The sequence below is a fragment of the Rhynchophorus ferrugineus genome, unplaced genomic scaffold, assembly GCF_030347505.1.
Source record: "Rhynchophorus ferrugineus isolate W39M unplaced genomic scaffold, kcgeb_rfMv2 rfM9, whole genome shotgun sequence".
Lineage (NCBI taxonomy): Eukaryota > Metazoa > Arthropoda > Insecta > Coleoptera > Curculionidae > Rhynchophorus > Rhynchophorus ferrugineus.
The window spans coordinates 18,258,770-18,272,136 of NW_027472588.1; the positions used below are offsets into that span (position 1 = coordinate 18,258,770).

Here is a 13,367-nt window from a genome sequence, read left to right on the forward strand (position 1 = left end):
ATTTAAGAATACAGCTCAGAAAAATAGTTCCTTCTTAAAAACTGACTTAGTATAACATTGTAGCAGAGGTAATTCTAAAGGTTACTAATCTTGTTCTGGAAATTTTTGTGTTACCAACTTCTAATCCATTGCAGGTTTCATTAGTAAATCACATTTCCTAACAAAATGGTAACCGAATATTGCAGGTAATAAATACATCAATAGTTCAAATGAATCTTGAAAAGAATTTTTTTATGATTAAATTATTACATTGTTACTAGTCGTTTCCGACTAATCTACAATTTGTCTTTATGTCAACTTAAATCTAGGTATATAACTCGGAGGACCCATCGGCTCTATCTCAGTCTGTGATGAAATAATGTTTATACACTGCTGCATTTTTTATTACATGTACCTCACTACACAACACTACATAAAATCAGATGGTTTGATTCTTTTGAGTCTGTATCCTGCTTTAGTGGCATTCAAAAGTTGCAATACTTCAATATTTTCATGAGAATGGAGTCTTTCCTCATGCTCCCTTGTAATTCCCTTGATTTCTTGACTGACTGTGGGTATCTGATCGTCTCGATATAGGTAATCAGTCCTACAGTATTTAGGTGTGCCCAGAATACCTCCCAGGACTTTGTTCGGAAAAATTTGTATTTTCTTTATGTTACTATTTGCAGAACATCCTCATAATTGAACCATATAGGTTTCAGTATTTGCTTATATAATAGCAATTTATTATGTACTGATAATTGCGATTTTCTTCCAGCCAGTACATTTTCCTATATTTCAATTCCAGTTCTTTTCTTTTCTTCTTTATATGTTTCTTCCAGCAATGTTTTGGAATATGGAATGTTAGTATTATTTAATGTTATTGGTGTTTGTACGGTCTGATTGTAGGTGAATTGCACATGCACAGATTTACTTTCGTTAAAGCAAAGAAAATTAACAATTTTAAAATAGATTTACGGAATTTTAATTCCTTAATTGTTGAAAAATTCCTTGTTACGTTGAATTGTTTACGTAAAGGCCATAAAGGGCCATAAAGATCAGCTACCTGTGACTACCTATCTGTGCTACCTAAAGGCGAGATTTCAGAATTATATAAATAAAAGCTTGAAATAAATACATCTACTGACAGGGAAAAAATTACAGCTACTGTTTTAAATATAGAAGAGTGGAATAAATAAGCAAAGACCGATATAATTTTATTAAAGAACTTAGTAAAAGAAATGATTCTTTTAACCAGCCTAGTGGATACAAATATTATTTCGTTATAATGTTATTTTAAATAAAATAAACTAGTGATCCCTCACTGATCGAAATTCTATCACTACTTATTAATTTCGGATTATATGAATAGAAGATTATAAGAATACATTATATTATATAACAAATATTTTATTCTTTGAATCTTATCAAATAGATCTTATCGTATCAATTCATAGACCTAAGTTTTGAAAAGTCACTAGTTTATTTAATGCATATATTTTAATGTTGAAAATCTTCTCAAATCTTCTCTATTATGTAAGAAAAATTATTAACTTAATAAGTATGGTAGAATTTCAGCAATGAGGGATCACTAGTTTTATTTGAAATAATAACTTACGGTTAGTAAGCGTGTGCCCAACAAAACTCTCACATCTTCGGTAGTATAGTGGTAAGTATCCCCGCCTGTCACGCGGGAGACCCGGGTTCGATTCCCGGCCGGAGAGAATTTTTTTATTAATTATTTATTTTTCTTTAATGATAGAAAACAAAATCCATTCGAAATTGTATTTGTGTATGAGTGATTTTTAAATTGTTTTAATTTAGCTTTCTATAAATTTACTAAGATTTAAATTTTTCTTTGCTTTGTGATCATAAATATACCGTTTGCCTTATGCTGTTTTTAGTTTAGTATTAATGTGATGTCCCAAAATAGATTAATACTAATATCAAAATATGTATCTATGCTAAAATAATTGCGACTTTAGGTTATGTCCAATTTTACAACTAACAATTGATCCAAGAATGCCCTCGATATTAAATACATACGAGGTGATACTGCTGATCTAACTGAAACGAAACAGACAACCTTATAATGTTGATCTTGGATATTATTGAAGGCTTTTCGAGACCACTGAGTCAGTGAGCATCGTTCAGTACAAATGCGTCCTCATCAATTCAAGCGTATTTTAATATTAATAATTAAATTTATATTTATTTCGACAATAAATAATAATTACTCACCAATTAGTATCACTGTTTCGTTTCATACTATCCCTAATTACAGAACCATATTTCTAAAAAGTTTTTTTTCAGTGGTTTATGTTATTATAACCAATATTATAATAGAAACAACATACTTATATATCGGATTTAGTTAAAACCTACCACATTTGAAGGTTGGTATGTAAAAATCAAATTAAAGTGTCAAGAGTTCAAAATTTTTATTCTGACCATGTCAATGATTTGAATTAAAATTGAAGTGGATTAAAGTCATAATTTAAATTGTTATACAGTTTATTAAATTCTATATAGACAAACATAAATATTCCTTTGTTCGCTAACAATCTACAAATTTGTTTGATAAAATTATAACAACAAAGGTACTAATGATTCATAACTTACTAACTAATAATACATAATTGTATTATCTCAATAAGCTAATTGAAGCCATATGTTTTAGTTATCCCTAACTCTCAAAAGATGCGTGTATAAATTTGACAGCTGTTGGATCATTAGTTTGTGAATTATAGCATTTTGAGTGAAGCAACTTTTGTTATTATGAAAAAATGGATAAAAAGGAATTTCGCATGTTGATAAAATACTGTTTTTTGAAGGGAAAAATACAGTTGAAGCAAAAACTTGGCTTGATGCCGAGTTTCCGGACACTGACCCAGGAAAATAAACCATCAAGGATTGGTATGCTAAGTATAAACGTGCTGAAATGAGCACTGAAGACGGTGAACGCAGTGGATGCCCCAAAGAGGTTGTTACCGACGAAAATATTTAAAAAACGTAAATTGAAATTGAATGAAATAGCAGATACTCTAAAGATATCAACAGAACGTGTATATCATATCATTAACGAATATTTGGGTATGAGAAAGCTCTGTACAAAGTGAGTGCCGCGCGAGGTGACAACGACGAGTTGATGCTTTGGAGCAGTGTTTGAAGATGATCAAGCGTAATAAACCCAAGTTTTTGCATCGTTATGTGACACGGATGAAACATAGTGGCATGTTTCATCCGTGTCATGTCATCCGGGTGGGAAAACGTGGGAAAATGCAACAGTCGACTGGCAAGGTTATGGCGTTTATATTTTGGGATGACTATTACATAGCGTTATTGGACCGTTTGAAGGACGAAATCGCCGAAAACGGCCGTATTTGAAGAAAAAGAAAGTGCTGCTACACCAAGACAATGCACCGTGTCAAAAATCCATGAATTGGGATTCGAATTGCTTCCTAATCCACCGTATTCACCAGATCTGGCCCCAGCGACTATTTCCTGTTCTCAGATCTCAAAAGAATGCTATGCTATGGAAGGAAACTGAGACCTATCTTTAAGCAAAGGACAAATCTTACTACAAAAATGGCATCGAAAAGTTGGAGGGTTTCTATAAATAGTGTATCACCTTTGAAGGGAATTATGTTGAATAAAAAAAAATAATTTTGCCAAAAAAAGTGTTTTACTATGGCAGGCCGGTGAAACTGGTATATTAAAGAAATGTGTGTCATTGGATGTGTTCTCAGTGAGATAATTGAATGTTTTCTGTGATATAAAGCTAAGTTTAATAATTATATTAAATATAACTGGTTCCTAGTGGTTATTAAGAAATATCATGTATAAGCATGTACACTTGATAAGAATATATAAGGAATGGGTACTGACACTGTGCAAACGACATCGTACTTAATTGTAGTTGACTAGATGAAAAAAATAAAGTTACAAGACAAGAATCCAAACATACAAAGGAACATTTAGTGTACAGAAGTGGTGTGAAAAAACGACATGCAAAGAAAGTAGGTCAATAATATGCGAGTAAATATAACTGAGTTTACCGATGGTGTTACTTCACTGTTGAAATATACTATATTTGACTACTATATACTACTATATATTATATTTTCTTTTGTTTTGTTTGGTTTTCATTAATGTTTTCAATGTCTTTGTTAAAGTTTTTTATTTATATTATTTCAAGTTATTTACTGAAGAAGACATGTATATAAGAAAATTTGAGCAACATAATAAGTATCTATTGATAGAACGATTTTCTTTTGAGTTTTTCCACTTTCAACTCTATTAATTGTTTTAAATAAATAATATAGTTATGAATAACAGTAACCGAATTATGATTCTTTTTTTTTTCAAAAACAAACAATATTTTTATCAATATTTATTTCTCAACCAAGTACGGCCATGTAACTAATTTGAAATATTATCCATTTTATTTAAGTGCGCTGAAGCAACTAGTCTGCTAGGAATGCCCAAACACTAAATCGCTGTATTCACTCTACTGTAGTTTCATGTATACTCCTCAAACATTGCAAGGTTCTTTCGCGGCGTCACGTTTTGTGGAAGGTGGACAATATTTTAAGTTCTGGGTTGTGGATTTTTTATATAAAATAAAATTACTGAAAAATCTATAAAAATGATCCTCCAAAATTAATTCACGGTAGTTGATGATTTATTCTAATTCTCGGCGATATCAATTTGTTGTTCTACCGAGTGTACATAAGCTGGGGCTATTCGTGCGTAGGTATTGGACTAGTAGTGGATTGTAAAGAGCCTGATGCCGACTCGACCGACTGTCTATTAGAAGAAATTATAAAACTCCCACCGCCATAGAATTATGGTCTTAAAATGTTAATCAGTTCGGCTAGCCAGAGGTGTGTAACGATAATTTGTAATGGCTCGCTTGTAATAAAGTGTCACAGTCATTTTTTCATAGTTCTGTTTCCTCATCCATTAGCATCGGCATCGAGCTCTAACAGATTGTATCTACGGCAACCGTATTAGAATATTATTGGTCCTGTTCCCTTTTTTTATTATTCAATCTGCATATTTATAATTTATTATTGAAGCTATATATTATCTGTTGTGAATGGTAGTCGGTTACTTCTGGTTAATATTTATTACGAAATCCCACCGCACAACCTAAATAATTACATAAATAAATTGTAAATTAGCTAATCCAGTACCCACGGCGCTGCGTATGTAAGCTGATATTATATATTGGGCGTTTTCCGGCATTATTACGGTCCATAACAAACACGGATTGCTCAATTCGGTCGAGTTTTCTTTGTTTTTCTCTTACGTCATTACGTCCCATATTTTTCAACTAAAAATACTGACTGATATATCGAAACAATGGAATGATGAAGGTGATCAAGGAAACACGTAATGGCGATATAAAATTAAGTATAATCATCATATCCATTTGGATATGGTCATAAAAATGCTTTTAGTCTATGTTTCGTCAAAAGTAGAATATATATAGACTCATAAACTATTATGGATATAATTGATTGATATAGTGTAATTAATATCCACCATTAATATTAAAGCATATATTATTGATAATAAAATTAAAAGGTATTTTGTTGTACAATTTATCCTATTTTTTGTTTTTTTTAGATATTTTTCAGTTTAATTTTACCAACAAATATTTATTTGAATTGGAATTACATCTTGGATAGCAGTTACGCAACAGATATAGTGGTTAAATAAGATTAAAGATATAGAGAAAATAAATATTTGTGGAATAATATTCTATGCTTAGTTAGCATATTTTTATCAATTTTATTTCTGAATAAATCATCGCAAACATATTATTCAACTTTTAAATGTTTCAACACCAGATCGGAAGTTACAACTGCACTTTTAGAGGATGTTCGGATGGTCCGGATAGTAAGTGTGATTCATGGTCTCCACCGAAAGCCTCTTGAATAAATTTCACAGCTTTATTAACTCTGGGGCGGGTAATATTCGCCTTTCTTCCAATGCGAAAATTCAGTCGTAACTTTTAACTTGTTCCTGCCGTGGGCATCCGCCGAAATCCATTTTATGCCCTACTTGAATTAGCATAGTGGTTTAATAAATATAGAGATGGTGTTGGTTTTGATGGGACGAAATATTTTAATTCATTAAAATTAAAAAAAATATTCTTCGATTGTTGTTAAAAAAGTGGTAAAAGTGGAAAATATTTTTTTAATAACATCTTTATTAGATACGCTTAGTACAATCTTAATTTACAATTAATTTATTACTACTTTTCCTATGTACTTGGATTAATTAACAAGCAAGACGAGTACGAGAAAATACATCACTATGTATGCCTCAATTATAAAATTATAATTATTTATTAATTATTAACTTATAGCTATAGTTTACACTAATATTACACACTAAATGTTGACACAAGTTCGTATGGTTTTATTCGTTTCAATCTCCTGACATCCTGCGCGCTGTCCAGCAGTTGTATTGCTTCCACGTTAGTATGATTTAGTAATCTTTTTTCGTGATTCAAGGCGAAATCCTGCACAACTTCGCAAATTGTGCAGTTCTTCATTGGTTACATAGCGATAGGGATTGGTAATCAATCGAAGAACCTTGTTTTGACAGCGCTGTATGACTAACTGATTTTAATTTTTAGTGCAACCCCATATTTGCACCCCAGGTCCAAATTAGCTTTATAATTGTGTTATAAATCAACCTCTTTGATTTTAGATCAAGTTGAGAGTATCTTCCGACTAACCGGTATAGTTGTTCTATTTTGATTCCAATGTATTTTCTTTTTGTCTAACGTGATGCTAGTAGAAAATATGTGAATTTTATCTTTCACTATTATTGCTAAGCTTTTTTTAAATTTAATAGCACTTTAGTAAACTAACACTAATAAGCTATTTACTTTTATACAAGCCACCACTATCTAGAAGCCAGAGAACCTCAACATTAATCTGCTGATGAGGCCATTCTTCATGTCTTTACGCCTTAGTCCTTAATAATATTATTGACAGCTTTTAGCTTCAGGTCCTTATACAGATTCTCATTATCAATATACTATGGAACATCAACAATTCCTTGCAGTACACTTGTTATTGGAATTCATTATGTTCATTCATTCATTCATTATTTAGCATGTGGCGTTTCATGTGGATTTAACAGCAAGGGTGATTCATGCCAAGATATTTGGCTGTACTTCCATACGAAACTGCTTGTTGATTTGTATATATATATATATATATATATATATATATATATATATATATATATATATATATATATATATATACATATATAAATAGGATTCATTTTGGTGCACAATTTTTTTGTCCAGTATTTGTGTCTGTCGTTATCTCCAATGGCTATGATTATAGTGTCATCTGAAATTTTCACAAATTTTCACATCAAAAAATTTTCATTGATTGTAGTACACACCTTTGTGGCACACCTGCTTGTATTTTCCTCAAGTTAGGGATCTTCTTGTTTACTGTCAGTTATATATGGCTCTAATATTTTTACATATTGGCCAAGGAGAAAAAACATTTTAATCATATGCTTTAGACCCTCATGCCAAACTATATCGAAAGCTTGAGCAACATCTAAAATATTGTATAACAAATTTTATTTTTTCTGGGCAGTCGATTAAGTTCTTATTAAAACGGTAAATGTCAGTGGCAGGAAATCCATTCACTAAATTCAGATTTATTCTAGAACTGATGTCCAAATAAAAGGAATCAAGTTTCGGTGTCACCTGATCCATTTTTATCAAGGTGGAAACCGAGAATGTGGAAAGCTATCCTGGGACAACTGGCAATCGGGGATTTTGGATTTTCCAAGTTGTTAATGTTTGTCTTCATCGGTCGAATGCCACTATGATGATCAATGATACACCGGGCAAAATATGCTGCCAGAAAACCAGTGAACTTCAAAGTTATGATTTGAATTAAATATCAATGTTAGAGGTTAAATTCTGCTCTGGTAAATTATATACATTTTAAGTCCTTGCGACACACACATTTGTAGTTTAGAAACTATTAAAGCTTTTGAAATTACAGAAAACTAGTACATTATTTTCAGTAATCGCTACCAGTATCCATTAATTGGGATTGATCACACCATGACAGTGCTGTTTCATGCTGCCAATCGTAAAACAATATGGAACGACGCGTTCAGAATTTGGACAATTTGAGTTTAAAACTAAGCATCAGGAACCTTTTAAATATTCTAAAATTAGTTTTTCCATTAATTTCTAATTACAGCGAATTAGTTGCATATTTTACCTTATCCACTGGATCTTTTTTTCGTGTCCTGTCACTCGACTAAAATAAAACGACACGAGTTCGGTTGGTAACTAATGAAGTGATGTAACCATGGTCGCAAATTGGAAAATTAATAGGTCTCGAATATCGAGCAAGAAGAGGCGACAAATTAGGTAATTGTCACGGAGGGTGTAAAAAAAGAGGGTGGGGTCGGTGGGGGTTCCTCGGGTGGTTACACAGCTGGATTGCGAATAATTGATTTGAAAAAATTAGGTATTGTATTGACAAACCCAAGGTTTTATAACGAATCGGTTAGAAAGACTTTTATCTGGTCTAGAGAAGATAATTTTAATAAAAATATAGAAATGTACTTCTTTCGTACTACTTCAAATGAAATTAATTTTAGTTATACAGTTGCAGTATTATAATACAGTTATAAAGCTTCTTTGTTGAAATTGCTTTCTTTTATTTGAAAAAGAAGTCATTAAATTAAATATTGCGGCAACCCGCTGCCGGTAAAATATACAATTTTATTAATTGGTGTATCTGAAGAAAGCTCAATATTATTTTGAGTGACTAGTTTGATGATGCAGAAATAATAATTAAATAATATAATAATTAATACTAGTTAAAGTTTAAAAATAATATCGTACTGCTGATTTAGAGTGTTGTGTGAATTCACTATTCTTATAAAACAAGTATAAAGCAAAACTAAAATAAACAAGATGTGTTAAATAACTGTTTTATAATGTGCATGCAGATTTCGATAACTAACTTTAGTGGTTGTTTTCAGCTGTTTGCTATTTGATTAATTATGAAGAAGAAAAAAAAATAGTGAAGCTAAAATGACCCATTTATGGAATCATCAACATCATCAGTGATTGTTGTAAAGTCTATGAAAGAGTCCAGTGTTTATTTTCCACAATACTATTTAGAGGATGACGTAAGAATTAAAATGTGACCACACTGCTACTTAAATATGTACTTGGATTATGTACCTGGAAAAACAAACCAAATAACACTGTTTATAATATTTATGGATAAAAATATCTAAGAAATGTTAAATAGACAGACCAGGACTACATATAGGGTATAAAATATGGAAGAAGAAGAAGAAATAAAAATATCTATACTAAATTTTGCAGGTTATATAATAATAACTGATTTGGTATGCAGTACGTAAAAGAGATGAAACTGACCTCTCTAGTTAACAAAAATCGGCAGTTGATCTAGAATATGTTCCTTTTTGGGAAAAATAATATTATTACTAATGAATATTATATAGCATTATTAAAGCATTTAAAAAATTGCTTACATAGAAGAAAAAATAGATTTGGTTTTCACATATTGTTAACTATTTGTAGACTTTAAAAGAAAGCTCCAGGAAAAGGAATTTGACCCAAATTAAAAGATAATTGCTGAAAATAGGAATTAATTTAATCAAACAAAGATACATCGTTCGGTTAAAGTTGAATTTCTACAATAAAATATCTCTGTTAGAATGTGATATTTAGTGTAGATGTGATGTGGCCCTACAAATGGAGAGAAAATGGCAATAATAGTTCACGAGTTTATTGAAACTGTCATTCCATATCGTTTCAATATCTCGGTTTTATTGCTTGCTACGCAAAACTCGAATTTCTACAAAACCAGGTGTACAGGAAATTATACGGTTTATTATAAAAAAAATTAATATTTAAGGAAATAGAAAAAATTATTTATTCAAAGTATTGGCCATTTGAAACATCTTGCCATCTTTCAACCAATTTATGGATGCCTTTGATGATGCCGCTTGAGCAAAACCATTCAACCAGCCATTTTCTAACTTCTTCGAAACTCAAATTGGCAGAAATAACTTCCGATCATACCTTTGAAGCAGCATTTCACAGGCGAATTTTCGATTTTCTATTTATCTATCACTCAATTGATGTGGCACCCATCTTCCCATCTTTATTCCCATCTTCCCACATTGAACGCTTCTGCCAATTGCATGATTTTGAGTTTGGGTTGAGTCTTCATCCAATAACTCTCACAATTTCGTATCTTCAAACTTTTTCGGTCTGCCAGAACGTTGATTGACTAGCACATCGAAATCACTTTTGAATTTTCGAAATCACGCCTCACATGTTTTTATGGTTAGAGCATGCTCATCGTAAGCCTCTACCAGCAAACGAAGCTTGACATCAAAGAGGTATAAATCAATGACGGTGTTACCTTTGTAAAATATAACACGTATAGTTTTGAAGCTTGATGTCAGTAGAATAAAATGACATATGTGTCAAATCATAACATAGTGTAGCGACCTCGAGGCATGTCGAATTTTACATCGTGGAATAACGGTCTACAAAATACCCAGAAATATAATCCCAGATATTGAACACGGGGGTGCCAGCAGCGTCAACTAGAACCCGATAACGAATAGCTGGCAGCAACCCCGAGACGTTTATCTGGGATGTTATTGAAGGGTATTTCGATTCATTCAGTGCTCAACCATCGTTAGGTTTAGACGTGCCACCATCGACAGCCCAAGCCTCATCTCCAGGTAACACCGCTGCCATCCATTTTATCTAATTGTATTTTTCGCATTTTTTTTATATAGCCAATAAATAACGGTCACATAATGTAAACACCACTGTTTCATTTCGTTTTACCTCCATTCCCGAGCCACATCATTTACCCTTAAGTGTATACTTAAACCTAGCGACGTCTGTTAGAAAAACCGATAATAACTTTCCGGTACACTTGGTAAAATATTTTTATGAGTGACGTGATTAAAAAGTACTATGTCATCAAACTCCGGAGCCGATAATTTGGTTGCGTGAGAAACATTTAATAAATTACTTCTTTCTGCGGCGGTTGGATAATTTTTTGCTAGGTTACGTGGTGGTATAATCTGTCTCGAAGACGCGTTTACACCTTTCTATAAATACGACCGGATAAATATATTAACATTCGTCGCCCTGCACCAAATGTGTTGCGAATCGTAAATTATGCTGTCATAATAAAGTGGATAATGTCTATTTAATGGCGGTCAAGTAGTCTTAGTTCGTAAATTAAAATATCAAAACAACTGGGCTCGTAATTAAACTGACGTGTTTACGTTTCTGCTCTTCTTATTTCTCTTATTGCCGCCGGATTCTGTACATCCCGGCTAATTCTGAGCATAAATCGGCAGTTTGTTGGTCGTTTTACGCACTTGTCGGTAATGGGTGGACGGAGTAGGTATGACCAGTTCTCGTGCATAATTAATAAACTATATTTAATAAAATCGTACTGTGGGCTTTTTTTATATTCGATATATAAATTTGTAATTCCCTAGAAATCAGTATTTTAAGTGTGTATTTTAGTCTAGAAAGAAAACGCCTTTGAGATGATTTTTTTAAACGTAAATTATTTTCGGAGATGACCTAAATCATCATCAAACCTAAATCCTACTGAAGAACTTTACTTCAAATTTGTTGTGAGATGTCCCTTTACATTATTCTACCATGTCAATATACAATTATAACAATAATTGAGTGAATATTATTCTAAATAACTAATGTTTCGTTCTTCGAACATAAAAAAGTAATTTGGCGAAAAAAAAAATGGTTTAACTTTTGTACGATAGCAGCACTACATTAGATTAAAAATGTCTTGTTTGGTTCTTGTTTTGGATTCAGATTGTTGTTGTTTGTTTGCTTTCAGATTAGCAGAATGGTTGCAAACGTGTCAAAGAGGGTGCGCTATTTTGTGAGATTCCCTACTTCATCAGTTTGTGACTTTTTTGGATTTTTAATTTCTTTATTTTTTCTTTTATGTATTCCTTAGACATTAATAAACATCTAGTAAAGAAATGGATAGTTGTTTGTTTTTTATAGCACTTGAAAAAATACCTCTAGACTAAAATATCCCCTTAAAATCTATTGGTTTCCTTAAGATAGTTTGAATAATATTATAGTTTATGTTTCGCGAATGAAATTAGTAAACTTATTCAATATTTTTTTACTAATTTAATCTTATATATGATTTTTATAACACGTTTATTTTTTGTGGATTTGGATGTTTATTTCTTCTCTTTCTCTGTTCTTTGTCGGGTTTTACACTGTTGTCTATAAAGACATTTACAATTAGAATCACAAACATATACATTTATAGATATGCACATATAAATATGACGACTTACATTAAGCGACAGTCGACATTATTGCCATTGCTGTGATAATTGTGGATTAAAATCTCATGGGTTTGGATGTTAGTTTATGTTTGTGGTTGACTATGGAAATTTTATAGATTATTATATCAGTTGCCCTCTCGAAAGGCTGGGTAAGACTCGATCTTCTATAATGCTTCTTAAGTTGGTCACTATTTAGTTGATAGGTTACATAAGGCAGTAGATTCAGTCCATAATAAATACTATATAAAAACGTATCTAAAAATACGAGTCTAACATAAAAATATTGTGAAAATTATTATTGTATTTTTGTCGTTTTTCATAGAGAATTTATTGATATAAATTTAAAATATTAATTAATATTAAGTGCTGGCATATATTTTGATTACCGATATCTATATCATCTGGTAAAAGCTAAACTATATAATAGAAAAAAGAAAAATGATTCCAGAACATCAGTTTGGCTTTCGCAATAAGCATGGGACTATAGAACAAGTGCATAGACTTGTAAACAAAATAAACGCTGACCTAAATGCCAAAAGATATTATTCGGCTGCTTTTCTGGACATATCTCAGGCTTTTGACAAAGTATGGCATACAGCCTTGCAGGTTAAACTAAAGAAACTTCTCCCTCATCCGGACTATCAGTTACTAAAATCGTATCTCACCGACAGACATTTTATTGTAAATCAAGGCGATGAACATACCGAATTAAATCCCATATATTCAGGAGTTCCGCAAGGTAGTGTACTGGGTCCAGTACTGTATCTTCTGTATACGGCTGATCTGCCCCCCACAAAAATATCTACTGTATCAACATATGCAGACGATACAGCAATCTTAGCATCCCATGAAGATCCAGTCACAGCGTCAATAAACCTACAAACCCACCTGGAGCAATTACAATTATGGTTAAAAACATGGCGCATTAAAGCCAATGAAACAAAATCCACGTATATAACGTTTACTTTGCG

The 13,367-nt window shown here is 31.9% G+C and overlaps 1 protein-coding gene and 1 non-coding gene across 5 annotated transcripts in view; one reads left to right on the forward strand and one right to left on the reverse strand.

The window, feature by feature from the left end:
- The window catches only part of unc-5 (netrin receptor unc-5), a 520,122-nt gene that overhangs the window by 76,154 nt on the left and 430,601 nt on the right, over nucleotides 1-13,367 (reverse strand). The gene's annotated exons all lie outside the window — the stretch shown is intronic.
- TRNAD-GUC (transfer RNA aspartic acid (anticodon GUC)) lies at nucleotides 1,632-1,703 on the forward strand. Its single transcript has one exon. It is a non-coding gene; the product is annotated as a tRNA-Asp (tRNA).